Genomic DNA, 12,514 nt, shown 5'->3' on the forward strand with positions numbered 1-12,514 from the left:
CAAATCTAGGGGGAATTACCTTTACAAAGAATTAGAGAAACTGGAGATGAGGCAGATTTATTTCATTAGATCATCCTGTACATTTCCATCAGTGAAACACTGTTGTCTATTGTACTTTAAATTAATAGTTTCCAGTAACATATGGCAGGACATTAAACTCTTGTCATAATCATCAAAAATGTCAATTCTCATTCTTCAAAATTTCATTTTTGATGAATCTGCATTTTTCAAGAAAGGTTTTTGTCAAAAAAATTCCTGACCAACTTTAGTGTCAAGCCCCATGGTATTCATTCCCTTCCTCACAGCCAATAGACAGACACCTTCTTACCCCTTGCTCTATGAAATGGACTGGGGAAATGAACATTATCTATGAATCTTCACTTCTGTACCCACCGACAAAAAGTTTGTCAATCAGTGGTATTTGCCTTTGTGGTCAAAAATACAAATATTGGTGCCCTCTCACATACTACTTTGTCATCTGTCTCTGTCTTTAGGACAAATACTCTTCAGAGCCCTCCATGTACCATTTTAGTGCTAACTAAAAAAAAAAAAAGGCATCCAGAATATGAGTTCAGAAGGAAATATTATCAAAGCTGGTAGTGAAATCCTCTATAGAAGTATTAATCCATCCCAGAAGTCATATGCTCTTGTCAAAGAACAATTATAATGTTTAATCCTTCTTTTGTCCCCTCAGTGAATGACACTATTGGGAAAATTAATGTCCTGCAATGTCAAAAATCACCAGAGTAGTCTAAGCAAGGAACATTTATCTTACCATTCATATGTTCAATGAACTGCAACAGCATTAAATCCAAATTTTATATCTAGGACTATGCACAGGATTAACTGGAACTCACAGCGACTGTGTTTTAGCAATTTTTTACTCCTGATTTAAAAAAAAAAAAAAAAAAAAAAAGCTTCTCTATAGAGATAAAAAGTCTGAAGGACAAAAGAATTGAATGTAAAATGAGAAAATGAATGTGGAAGTGAAAAGACATGGAAATCGAGCTGTAGGTTATTCCTTTGTGCAACTCTTGAGAACTCTTCCACTGTGCTTACATTATTTTCACTAAGTTTTTCACTCTGATGTGATCCATAATCTAGATCTGACCTGTTCTTCCATGCATGCCATTCCCTTTTTAGCACTGATCTGGTGCCCCAACATGGAAGATGTGGGGGGAGGGAAACGAAAAGAATAGAGGAGAACACCAAAAGAGAGAGGGCCAGATTCCAACACTCTGACTCATGCTGAGTTTTATATTCCTTCAGAATTTTATATAGAGCTTTATAATCCTTCCTTCCTTACTCCAATAGGATTTTTCAGGGAGTAAGGCACTACTCAATGTAAATGCATCAAAATCTGGACCTAAGCTTTGGTTGACTCTCTCATAATGATAACATTCCTTATTTGACACTGCCACATTGTTCAGCATTTTGTTTGGTACTCTCCCAGTGGCTGTTAACACGCTATCCTTCTACGATGCTCTTCAAGTATCTACTCCCCTTTACTTTCCAATATCAGGGAACATTAAAAAAAATGTTTACCCATTCATGACAATCCTTTGATAAATTCAGTAGCCCTCTTTTCTTCTATTAGAATTGTCAGCCCTGTTATAGACCAAACAGAAATCCTTGCAATATTGGAGTAGGAGAACAGTTGGGTGTGTACAGGAAAACTATGTCTCAGTTCTTTGCACTGGCATGGATGTAAACACCACTCAAGTGAGCATCTCCTTTTCCTCTTAAATAAAATTTATCCAAGAGCAGTTCAAGGCTTTACACACCATTTAAAGCCTATAAGTCCCATGTTAAAGGATACACAGGATGTGCACAAAAATCCACAATACTGTCATTAATTTAATCTGTTAATTTTATTAATATAATGCCTGCACTTTGAACCTCAGCTATGGAGAAAATGTTTTTGAAGCTCAAGGACTTCTTACCTGTTGCAATTTTAAAGATGGGCAACTGAGCTGCTGCATCTGGCTATCTGCTACTAGGCTAGTTAAACTGATACATGTTCCCTATTCTTTGGTTATATATAATGTGGACCCAAAAGATTGGATAGGACAACTAGAAAAATATTGCTCATTATTCAGTACCTACTAAAAATAACATTCTATATATATATATATATATATATAATTATATATATATATATATATAAGGGCATCTTTTAGCCAAAAGGATTCCAAGGCATTTTAGAAAATATTAAACTAGAACACCAATTAAATGTAGACACTTTTGAAAAAGAGGTTGGACACCAAGTTGTGCACAAAAAACAGCACAAGGGCTTTGGCCAACAATGGGTAACTGACCAACCTCCAGTTCTATGGTATTGGAACAGAATCAGTGTCCTTGAAGAGAAAACAAGATTTGGAAAGTGTATATGTCTTAATCACCCCCAAAGAATTGTCTGGAATTCATTCACCTGAAAAAGAATGAAAGGCTGTTTAATCTCTGCCAAATGGTCTTTTATACCATGGATGGGTTACAAAACATGTAGTGTGTTTGTAGTTCGTTGTTCATGATTGCAAAGTTATGACAGTTACAAACAAGTGCCAATAAAATCTTCATTTTCAACCACACCTTCCTGTAGTCACTATATACCATATGTTACAAATAAATCCTAAACAACTGGCCTTCTCTCCTACTCCCCATTCCCATGATATTTTAAGAGTTTCAAAAACTTGTATTTGGACTATATTTTATAGTCTTAAGCCTATAAAAACTGACAATTTGATTGCTTTGGGTGAAATCCTGATTCCCGTGAAATCTAAGAGGGTTCAGATGAAGGCCTAAATATCACTAAAAATGTCCTAAAATAGCTTTACTATACATTAAAATGGCATAATTTTAAGTACTATTCTTGGATCCTTACAGATTAGAGAATTGCTGAGTTCCATGGAAATCAGAACATCTTCCCTTCACAATGGTATAAAGCTCCATTTCTAGCCCTAGCTGGTGAAGGATATCAAACTTTAGTTTTCGTGAATTTTTTATATATTGTAATTCTGTAACAGGATTAGAACTGAATTTTTCTCTTTTGGGTCTCAAGCCATGGTATTTCAGGGGAGGAAGAGTCAACACTGGTAGGAAGAAGACAGAAAGTTGTTAGGCAAGTTGATTTTATTTATTTATTTTTATAAATATTGTGACTATTTGAAACTGCTTAAGGGTTTGAAATATTAGAATAGCCCTGTAAGAAACAGGTGAATAGACAGACATCAGGATAGGCTGTCAAAGATTTAGGATAAATTCATTTACTGTATAGCTCCAGAATTTATTATATGGTTATTACCTCTACATTTGTGACATATTTTTATATAATAGATGTGGCTCTGTTTTTCTAGGGATTAGTACAGTTGATAGACCTCCTAATCTAATAGGTGCAGTTTTAGGGCCATACACATCATGTGACCACAATGGACACTTACATCATTTGTGCACCTTTTAAAGAACCCCATGAAACAGACAACTTACCTCTTCAACATGGAGATGTAGCCTTTCTTCAGTTTCCCTCATGCTTGTTGGTAGATTAATTTTCTGTCTACAAGGAAAATCTCCATCTTGTACACAGTAACAATAATATAAAACAAAACTCTAAAGAAAGTCCATTTCTTTGTCAAGTCTTTTGCATGCAGTCTTTCCTCATGATTCTGTAAATATTCTGGCCTTTCAGGGTACAACAGCAACCACAGTCTTTCTGGTCCTTCAGATATAATGAGGCACTCATATCATTCTTCTGTATCCTTGGCTTAGCACTCTTTGATGATTAAGGAATTGTCTAGTCTGACCATCAGCACTGCCACCTTCTTTTCTCCCCAGTCTGCACCGTTTGCTCTTCCACAACATTTTCTGTTCAGGGAAACTTACTGAGCTCTCTGTCTAAGAAGCTTCTTTCCATACCCTTTCACGAGTGTCTTCTTAATTTCTCTGTAGCTTTTCTCAGGCTGTTGTACTAGAAACACCCAGAGCTCCTGCCCCTTTCCTGGTCTAAGACTCTTAAGCAGAGACTCTCACAGGAAGTTATTCTCCTTTCCCAGGCACTGTGTAAAAGGAGTCACTTTCTGCTCCCTTTCCCAGCATACGTTGCTGAAAAGGCATAAAACAACTAGGTGTCACTGGAACACCCAGAATGCTTTGCTGTAGGACTATGACAATGTTGTAATCTTGTTTTAAAAAAGCCACTACACCCTATGAAAAGCCCCACTGTCAGATAATGAAGCCTATTGCAGTACACCCCATTTCATCAAGGAAATAAGCCATCTTTTCAGTAACTGCAGCAGCTAAGACACTCTCTAGTGGAAAGGCAAATCAATTGCATGTGCAGATCTATACTCAATACAATTCACTGTTTCACAAACCCTAAGAGTTAAAATACCATGAGTCAAGAGTTGCCAATTCTCATAATTTTACTGTATTTTTAAGACTTCTGATGAATTTCAGATCATTGGCTTCAATTTCATAGAGTGCTGCTCTTATTCCAAGTGACCATATTTTCCCATTACTAGTAGTAGGACTGAAGTCACAAGCTGCTTTCACAGAAGATGACTTCCATTTCCCTATAGGCTTAGCTGGTGAGTGAGGCTGCCCCTAAGGAAAGTAGTGGCCACTTTCTCACCATTGTGGGTCAGGCAGAATACAGGCAAATATGTAGAAGAAGAAATACAGTAGAGGCGAGGGAACAGGGAAGATATGGGGGAAGGAGGAAGGGGATTGTAGAGGGACAGGCTGGATGTAGGGAGACAAGGAAAAATGTTCAAGGGACAAAGAATATGAGGGAGCAAGAAGGACAAGGGACAGTGGGAAACGGGAATGTGGTGGGGCAGGCAGAGTGATCGTGGGGTGCAGGAAATGAAGCTTATTTATTCTAGCAGATCTGAATTCTTGTTTCTCAAATTGTGCTTGACGCAGTAATATGATCAAATAGTTTTCATAGTGCAGACATGAAGAGAAGTGTGGAGAACATAAAGGGCATGGGACTGAGAAGTAAGAAATAGTGTGTGGGCAACAGATTGTGTGGAGAAAGAGGGGCAGCTGATCAGGGAAGGAGGTAAGATAGGGATAGTAGAGGACACAAAAGCAACACAATGGAAACTCCTCCAACCCAGAAATTAGAATAGGATACGTGGAATCTCCCTTGGAGCAGTCAAGGGAGGAGGAGCTTTTGTGTATGTATTTCAAGTTGAATTTTGAACTAGAAATAATTACCCATGAATTGGGTTGGTTAGTGTCCCTCTAAAGATTAAAAAAAAAAAAAAAAAAATCAAGTAACATACCAAAAACAACACAATTTACTACTTTAATAGCTTGTGATTTTTAAGCCAATTCATGGTATTTTGGGGTCTGACTCATGATATTTTGATCCCTTAGGAATGGCAATATTGTCAGAATTTCCAGGCTTGGTTTATGTTGGGAAGGGTACAATGAAGGGAATTTACTAGCCTTTGGCCACTAGAGCGTAAGATACAAAGGGCTTGTCTACATGGCTGAACAGTGTGCACCAGCAACGTGTAAAACATAGCATGCTCTGAAGTGTTGTGAGGTAACTGCCCCATGTAGCCCCTGCTGATGTACTCTAAAAGGTTCTTAGTGCATGTTAACATAGTACTTTTTCAAACAGGACTACATCATCATGTTTTAGATAATGTCAGCAGGTTCTATAAGTGCAGCTAGAGTACAACGTTTTATAATTTTTGCTCATTTGGTGTGCATTGATACAAGACAAGCATTAAGAAGCTGGAACATATGGTTACAACAGTGTGATATTCAGTTTGGGCTCTTGGACTTTAGGTGGCACTGCTTATTCATCAGCCAGCTCCAGGAATCAGAAAAAGTGCTGTTGCACTTATCTGCCCCTCAAATTCTTGTGAGCGGCACAGGCAATGAATGCAGAGTTGCAAACTCATTTAATTGCATATCTGACAATATTAAGGGTTTTGTTTGTTTTTAAAACTTCTCATGATATCCCAATTTCTGGCATCAAATCTGAAGCAATAGGTCAACTCAGTTGAGATGGCCAGCATTTCGTAATAGTCGTGGCATGTGGAAAAGAGGCTGCACCTTGTAATTATGGCTGCCATTTCCTATTGTTCCTTTTAAGATTGAAGTCAGGTTAGGTCAGGAAAGATGGCTCATCCTGTGCTTGAAGGTTAGGAAATTGAAAACTAGATGGAGATAGGCGAATGTGAGGGTCAGGAGAAAGAGGGAGACTTCATGGGGTAGGGGAATATAGGGAACAAATGGACACTGATGAAGTATGTGCAGGAGGATACTGAAGGAGAGGTGGGGAAATCTAAGAAGTAGGAAGAGACTGGGAGGGATAAAGGAATTTGAGGAGCAGTTAGAGACTGGGGGACAGGGCATGTATGGCACAACAGGGAGGGAAAGCAGAATTACATTCTGAGCAGTCTCAGTATCCCCTCCATAGTATACCCTCTATGAATTCACACCTTAGAGATACTTTCTGCCTTCTCTCTTGGAATCTGAGCTCACTGGAATTGTCTAGCTTTTCCCCAGTGTATGATGCTCAATCTGTGAGAGGCCACATATCCTACCCTCTCTTGTGCTCTTAAACACATCAGTTTCCCTTATTAGTTTGGGAAAAACCTTAAAAACAAAATGCTGGACGTCCAAGAACCCACAATTATGCTCTGTAGTTGTAGGGATTTGCCATGGCATTATCAGGGAAAATTTCCTCAGTCCCAAAATGCCAAATCCCAAAATGCCAATAGTTGGGGAGATATTAGGGAGGATATTTTCAGTTCTTCACATACATAGCGGTTTAATTCTGGGACGCCAAGGGGACAAAACGAAACAAGACAACAAGAAATGTTTTTTCCTTGAGTCTGAATTTTAATGACTGAAATAGTAAGATTTCACTTGGGAGATTATTTGTCAGTTTTACAGACCTTACTTTAAAAATGATTCCCTGTCCTTCATTCTGTCTCATTAGTCCTACCTCTGCCACATTCTAACAGCCTCACAAATTCCTCTCTCTGTTTAGGGTTAAATCCTGGCCCCTTTGTAATCAATGGCCCAATCTGCCACTTACTTCAGTGGGTCAGGTTTTTGTCCTTGTGTCCCTACATTCTACGTCCTTTGGATTTTGTAAAGAGAAGACAGGAACTGTGAATGTTAGAGTCTAAATAGCAGTGAATTTTATTGAACTTTTCCCCTGCAATGTAACTTTGTACTAAAGTTGTAGTTCTACAAACTGGCTTAAAAATCTTGAGCTTCTTTTGGTGTTTTACCCCCATTATACTGTTGGTCCATAATTGTCCAACAGAATTTAAATTAAAAATCAAACAAGCAAACAAAAAAACTAACTTAGAAAATCAAATACCAAAGCACAGATATTGAGAATTTAAATATAAAACTGCAGACACGTCCCATTATTGGAACTTCACATTATGAAACAGACAAGATCTGGGAGATAATACCTTCCACTAGGCCAGCTTCTGTTGATCAAAGGGACAAGTTATGAGCTTCACAGAACTATTTTACCTTGCCTTTCTTCTCATATCCTGGGACCAACATGGCTACAACACCACTGCAAACATTATGAAACAATTCAGCTGGAGACGAATTCTCAGCTCTCCTCTACTAAGATTTTCAAATTCTTTACTCATTCAAAATTTTAAACTAAAATTACTCCCCTTTAAGTTTAAATTGTGTGTCTGTCCATTTTGAACTTCTTATATCAGTTCTTTGAAATCTTTTTGGCTCACACTCCAGAACTTTGTGTTATATTACACTTGCTGTATCAACATTTCCTGTTCTTAGGAGTTAAGGCAAGAATTTAATAGTATCTAGAAACTTAAAACTTGTTTATTAAAAATTAAGTTTTCCAAAGATGAACCAAATTTCCCTTCAGTCTGCTTTAACCCCAGATGGGGTTCTTTCCTCTTCCTTTTTAAGTACGTGTTCCAATGAGGGTCACTGATCTACAGAAAGACTGATTTTTTTATTTTTATTTTTATTTTGAGATGCACTGTATTCGTCTGAAAGACTCCTGCATTTGTTTCAAGACAATGAGATACTGGAACTATTGCTTGACCAACAATTTTGACATGTAACCTGATAATTTAGTATTCAAAATGCCTTTTCCTGTTTTATTACAGGTAATTATTTAATTCTGTGGATAACTTTGTAGTTGATTCTGTGTTGTTATTTTGTTTGTCCATCTTTCTGTTTGAAAGCTGAATTTTTCAGATCACTTCATCTCTCTGTGATTGTTGCCCCATCTACCTTAGTCTATCTTATCTATATAGATAGTGAGCATTTTCAGCAGGGAATGTTTGACTTGTGGTATTACTCCGTGATATTGTACCATTATCAGATCTTTTGACTTCCAATAAGGAATTAAATCTACAGCTACTTCCATCCCATAGGTAAAGTACAGGTGTGTAAGAAACTATATTTGAATCTACTAGAAGTTCACTGAAGCATTTCATACCAAGATGCATCATCCAAGACCTCCTCTCTATTGAAGGAGAAAATTCCATAACTATGCAGGTAGGGTAAACATGTTGCCATGCCCACAAATACTCTGTTTTTTCCACTCTACAACTTCTGTTGTTTTGGGTAGGTCTCAGGAAATGAAGGAACAGGTTGCATCTCTCTAATTTTTGCTGGCTTTCATAAGTTGTTCATATGCCATATGATGGGGCATCTCTCTGCCACCTCCTGCAGCTTGTCAGCCTATCATCTCAGAATAGGTGCTCACTAGTTTTCTGAAAGTATGTCTACATTGCAATGCAAGGATTAGTTGACTTGAGTCAGCTGACCTATCTTAGGGAACCCTGGGCTTAAGCATCTACACTGTATTTTAACCCTGTGTTAAGACTTTTCTTAACTGTGCTCAGTCTAGAGCTCTGGCATCTACAGTGCAGTGAACAGCCCCAAGTCAAAGTAATCATATCCTAGAGTCCTAGCACCCCTCCACCCCTCAAAATGTGGCTGCTCTAGCTTTAGAACTGTGGTGCACTGTGAGAAAACTTTACTGTCTGCCCTGCACATTACAGGAAGTTTGAAACAGCTCACTTTTCAAACGACTTGATCAGTTCGTTCTGCATTGCAAACCCAGGAGGCTCTCGGATATTGTGCTTGCAGATTGATGATCAGAAGAGAATGGGTTAACGCTGACCTGAGCTCCTGCTGTTCACAAGGGGGTGGGAAGGCTTTCATTTTCAATAGAATGGATTGCAAATTGTTGGGATAGAAAAGACTGAGGAAGTTGTCCCATGGAATTCTGGGATATTTCTGGTTGACTCCCGGGACCTGAGTCAAGCGGGGCTGCATCTACACTGCAAAGCAACAGGGGGTCAGACTCTGGATCCTGGCATAATTCTAGCTCGGACCCTTCTGCCCTCCAGGATCCTGGGACCCTGGGTCTGAGCCCTGGGTTAGTACAATTGCAGTGTAGATGCAAGAGGGTTATGCTTGAACCTGGGCACAAGCACACACTTAAGTTGCAGTGTAGACATACTCTGAATGGCTTTTTAACATATGCATTTTCTCAGGTGCAGGCTTATTCTATGGATTCTTCTGTTACTGCTGAAGTATCTTAAGTATCTACAGGAAAAATTCATGACCAGCTATTATCTTTGTTTTGACAACAATCACGACCATTATTAGTGTGAAGGGTATTCCCCACAAATCTAATTTCTCTTTTGTGACCTCCATTTTTCTTTCCAGAATGTTCACGCTTCTGTATGTACTGTAGTCCCTTGTGAACCTTCAAAGGCAACTTTGCTAGTAAAGACTGTGGTAGTGCTCTATGATGTGGTAACACCAGCATAGCTTCTCCCATGTTAACATTCCAATGAGGACTTCTTTTCTTAGGTAATTCCATCTCATCTCCCCAGTTGTTGATGTTGGTCTTTTAACTGCCATTGGCTACAGAGATTTGTTGGTGGACTTTAGGTATTTTTTTGCTTTGGAGGCCACATGTACTTGGACTATAGTCCTGTTCTTCCACTAAAAGGGAAGAATATTTCTTGTGACATGCAGTATGTTTACAGCTAATGTTCATGCGCCTTAGAGGCTTTTCATCTGGGAAGGACCAACGAACACTTGTAGATTGATTTCAAAGAACTGAGTGCTCAGTTGGCTGTCTCAAGGTAAAGATCTGGTCAACAGTAGAACAATCAGGTCTAAAGCTGCTGAGTATTCCCGCCTTTGCCATGAAGTGTATAGAGTCATAGAAGATTAGCATTGGTAGTCCAACCCTCGGCCATCTAGTCCAGCCCTGTCCAAATTTAGTCCTGAATTGTTGTCCCACTGATCAACTGGAAAAATATATACACTGACATTATTTTAGCCTCAGAGGACCCATGTACTGTAGATTTTAAGAATCTTTGCTTTTTAATGCAATGTCAAGTATAGGTAGAACGCTGGGAAAATGGTTATAAATGAATAATCTTAAATTTAGGCCCTAATTTGTTCATTCAGTCACTGGGAAGAATCCAGTGACCCTGAAAGTACATTGACCAAAACCCCAAAGTGGTCTCAGGCTGGAGAGGTTACTGAAGAGTGGGTGTAGGTGCTCTTCCTTGGTGCTCAAGCCTAGGGCTGTGCCAATGTCAACCCAGAGGAGAAGCTGCTGGATCTACCCATGGCTCCAGAGGAGCTGCCCGAACCATATGAGCGGAGGGACACCCCCGGATCCTACGACCCAGAGAAAGGCCTGCCCGAGCTGCCTACTGCTGGGGATCCTGAGGACCTGCCGGAGCTGCGTAGGGGCCTGAGAACTTAGAGGAGCTGCCCTCCGCAGAAGAGCCTGCACTGTTTATGGACCTGCCACTGATTGGCAGTGAAGCACTCGTGGGACTCCCGCATGCTATCTACCCCAGTGACCCAGAGGGAGACGACTAGCCCCAGGGACTCTAGGGAGAAGGTGGGAAGAAAAAGCCCAGGGAATCCAACTATGGTCCGGCTGAGTTGACATTCGCTGTGAGTCAGCGCGTTTCGGCTGGAGCCCCACTGACAGGACCCTGGGCTGGGATGCAGTGGAGGTGGGTGAGCCTGCATCCCCCTTCCCCCTTTCGTACCCCGACCTGGGGTGAATGCCCACTGAGCATCAGAACCTGTCCCTTACTTACTCACCCTGCTAGGGGCTAGAGACTGCTGTCTGTCTGCCCTGCCCTGCCTAAGGGCCGGGCCATAGACTGTTGCTCACCCTACCAAGGGCTCGAGCCTGTGTGTGTTTGCCTGCCTGCCGTACTGAAGGGCTGGGCCAGAGACTGCTGACTCTTCCTGCTAAGGGCTCGAGCTTGTGCTCGCCGACCTGCCCTCCAGAGGGGCTAGGCGATAGACTGCTTCCTTGCCCTGCTGAGGGCTTTCCCGCCGCTGGTCCGTCCCTGGCTGAGGGCCGGACCATAGATTGCTGGCGCACCCCTTGGAGGCAAGAGATTATTCCCCCAAAGGAGCGGCCTGAACCAAGGCTTGCCCTACTGAGGGCCAAAGGCAGCCCCTTAAATTAGACTCCCCGAAGGTGTGGCCTCTCTCTGAGATTGACACAGAGGGAGAGCCACCGGCAGCCCCCCTACAGGGGATCTTCTACAGTGGATATTGCATGGCATGTAGGTTTTTTGTTATTGTCTATAAATCTGTTTCTCTCTTGTGGCTTTTCTATGAGTAAAGTGAGATTGGTTTAGAAATTCTGTTACAAAATCTGTGTTATCCATTCTAATTATCATGAAGCCCCAAATGTGAAAAAAGGGAAGTAATGCAGGGAGCCCACTGCTCTGAGGAACTCTGGGGAGCAGGCAATATGTACTGTAGATTCCTGGGACTATGTTTCAGAGTCTTGCGAGTTGGACTATGGAGGCCTATATGTCAGGAAGGGATGCTAGATGGAGGATCTATACCATGAGAGTGTTCCTGGAAGCCCAGATTCAGTGCTTGTAGTCTGCTCAGACCCAGCAAGGCTAAGAGCATGTGATATCCAGTGGTTGAATCCTAAACAACTACCTGGTGAATACCCACCAGAAGGAGCTCATCCAGGTTTGTAACACAAGCACTGCACTGTGCTAACACTCAAGCCCCCATTTTACCATTAACTCCAAGCACTAGTAGGCCCATGTCAGATCTACTGCCTCCCCAGTAACACAAGGGGCTGTTAGGAATGTTGTCAGTAAACAAGTCAAGTTATATACAGGAAATCACTGTCACCTCAGCCACAGCTGCCTGTGCAACTTTTGAGCTACCTGCATAGCTGGACAAACAAGGAACAATCTAGAAAAATGAGAGAAAATAGACTACAAGAGGAATTTTACTCTCTCAGTTCAAGTGCTTACCTGCATTTGAAACAAGGTTAAGAGTTTCCCCCTATGCACTGTTTCCTGAGCCAACCCACTCAACATGTTGCAGTGATATCCTGCATTATAACATGAAAGATTAACATTTAAGTCTCCTTTCCACATTACACTCTTCTAGATCAGGACTGGGGAGGGAAGTGAGCTAGAATCTAATCAGCTCAAGTCTCAGCAAGCTGAGATAAGACTGT

Source organism: Emydura macquarii, unplaced genomic scaffold (assembly GCF_026122565.2).
Source record: "Emydura macquarii macquarii isolate MOO-44397 ecotype Brisbane River unplaced genomic scaffold, CSIRO-AGI_Emac_v2 contig_2473, whole genome shotgun sequence".
Classification (NCBI taxonomy): domain Eukaryota; kingdom Metazoa; phylum Chordata; order Testudines; family Chelidae; genus Emydura; species Emydura macquarii.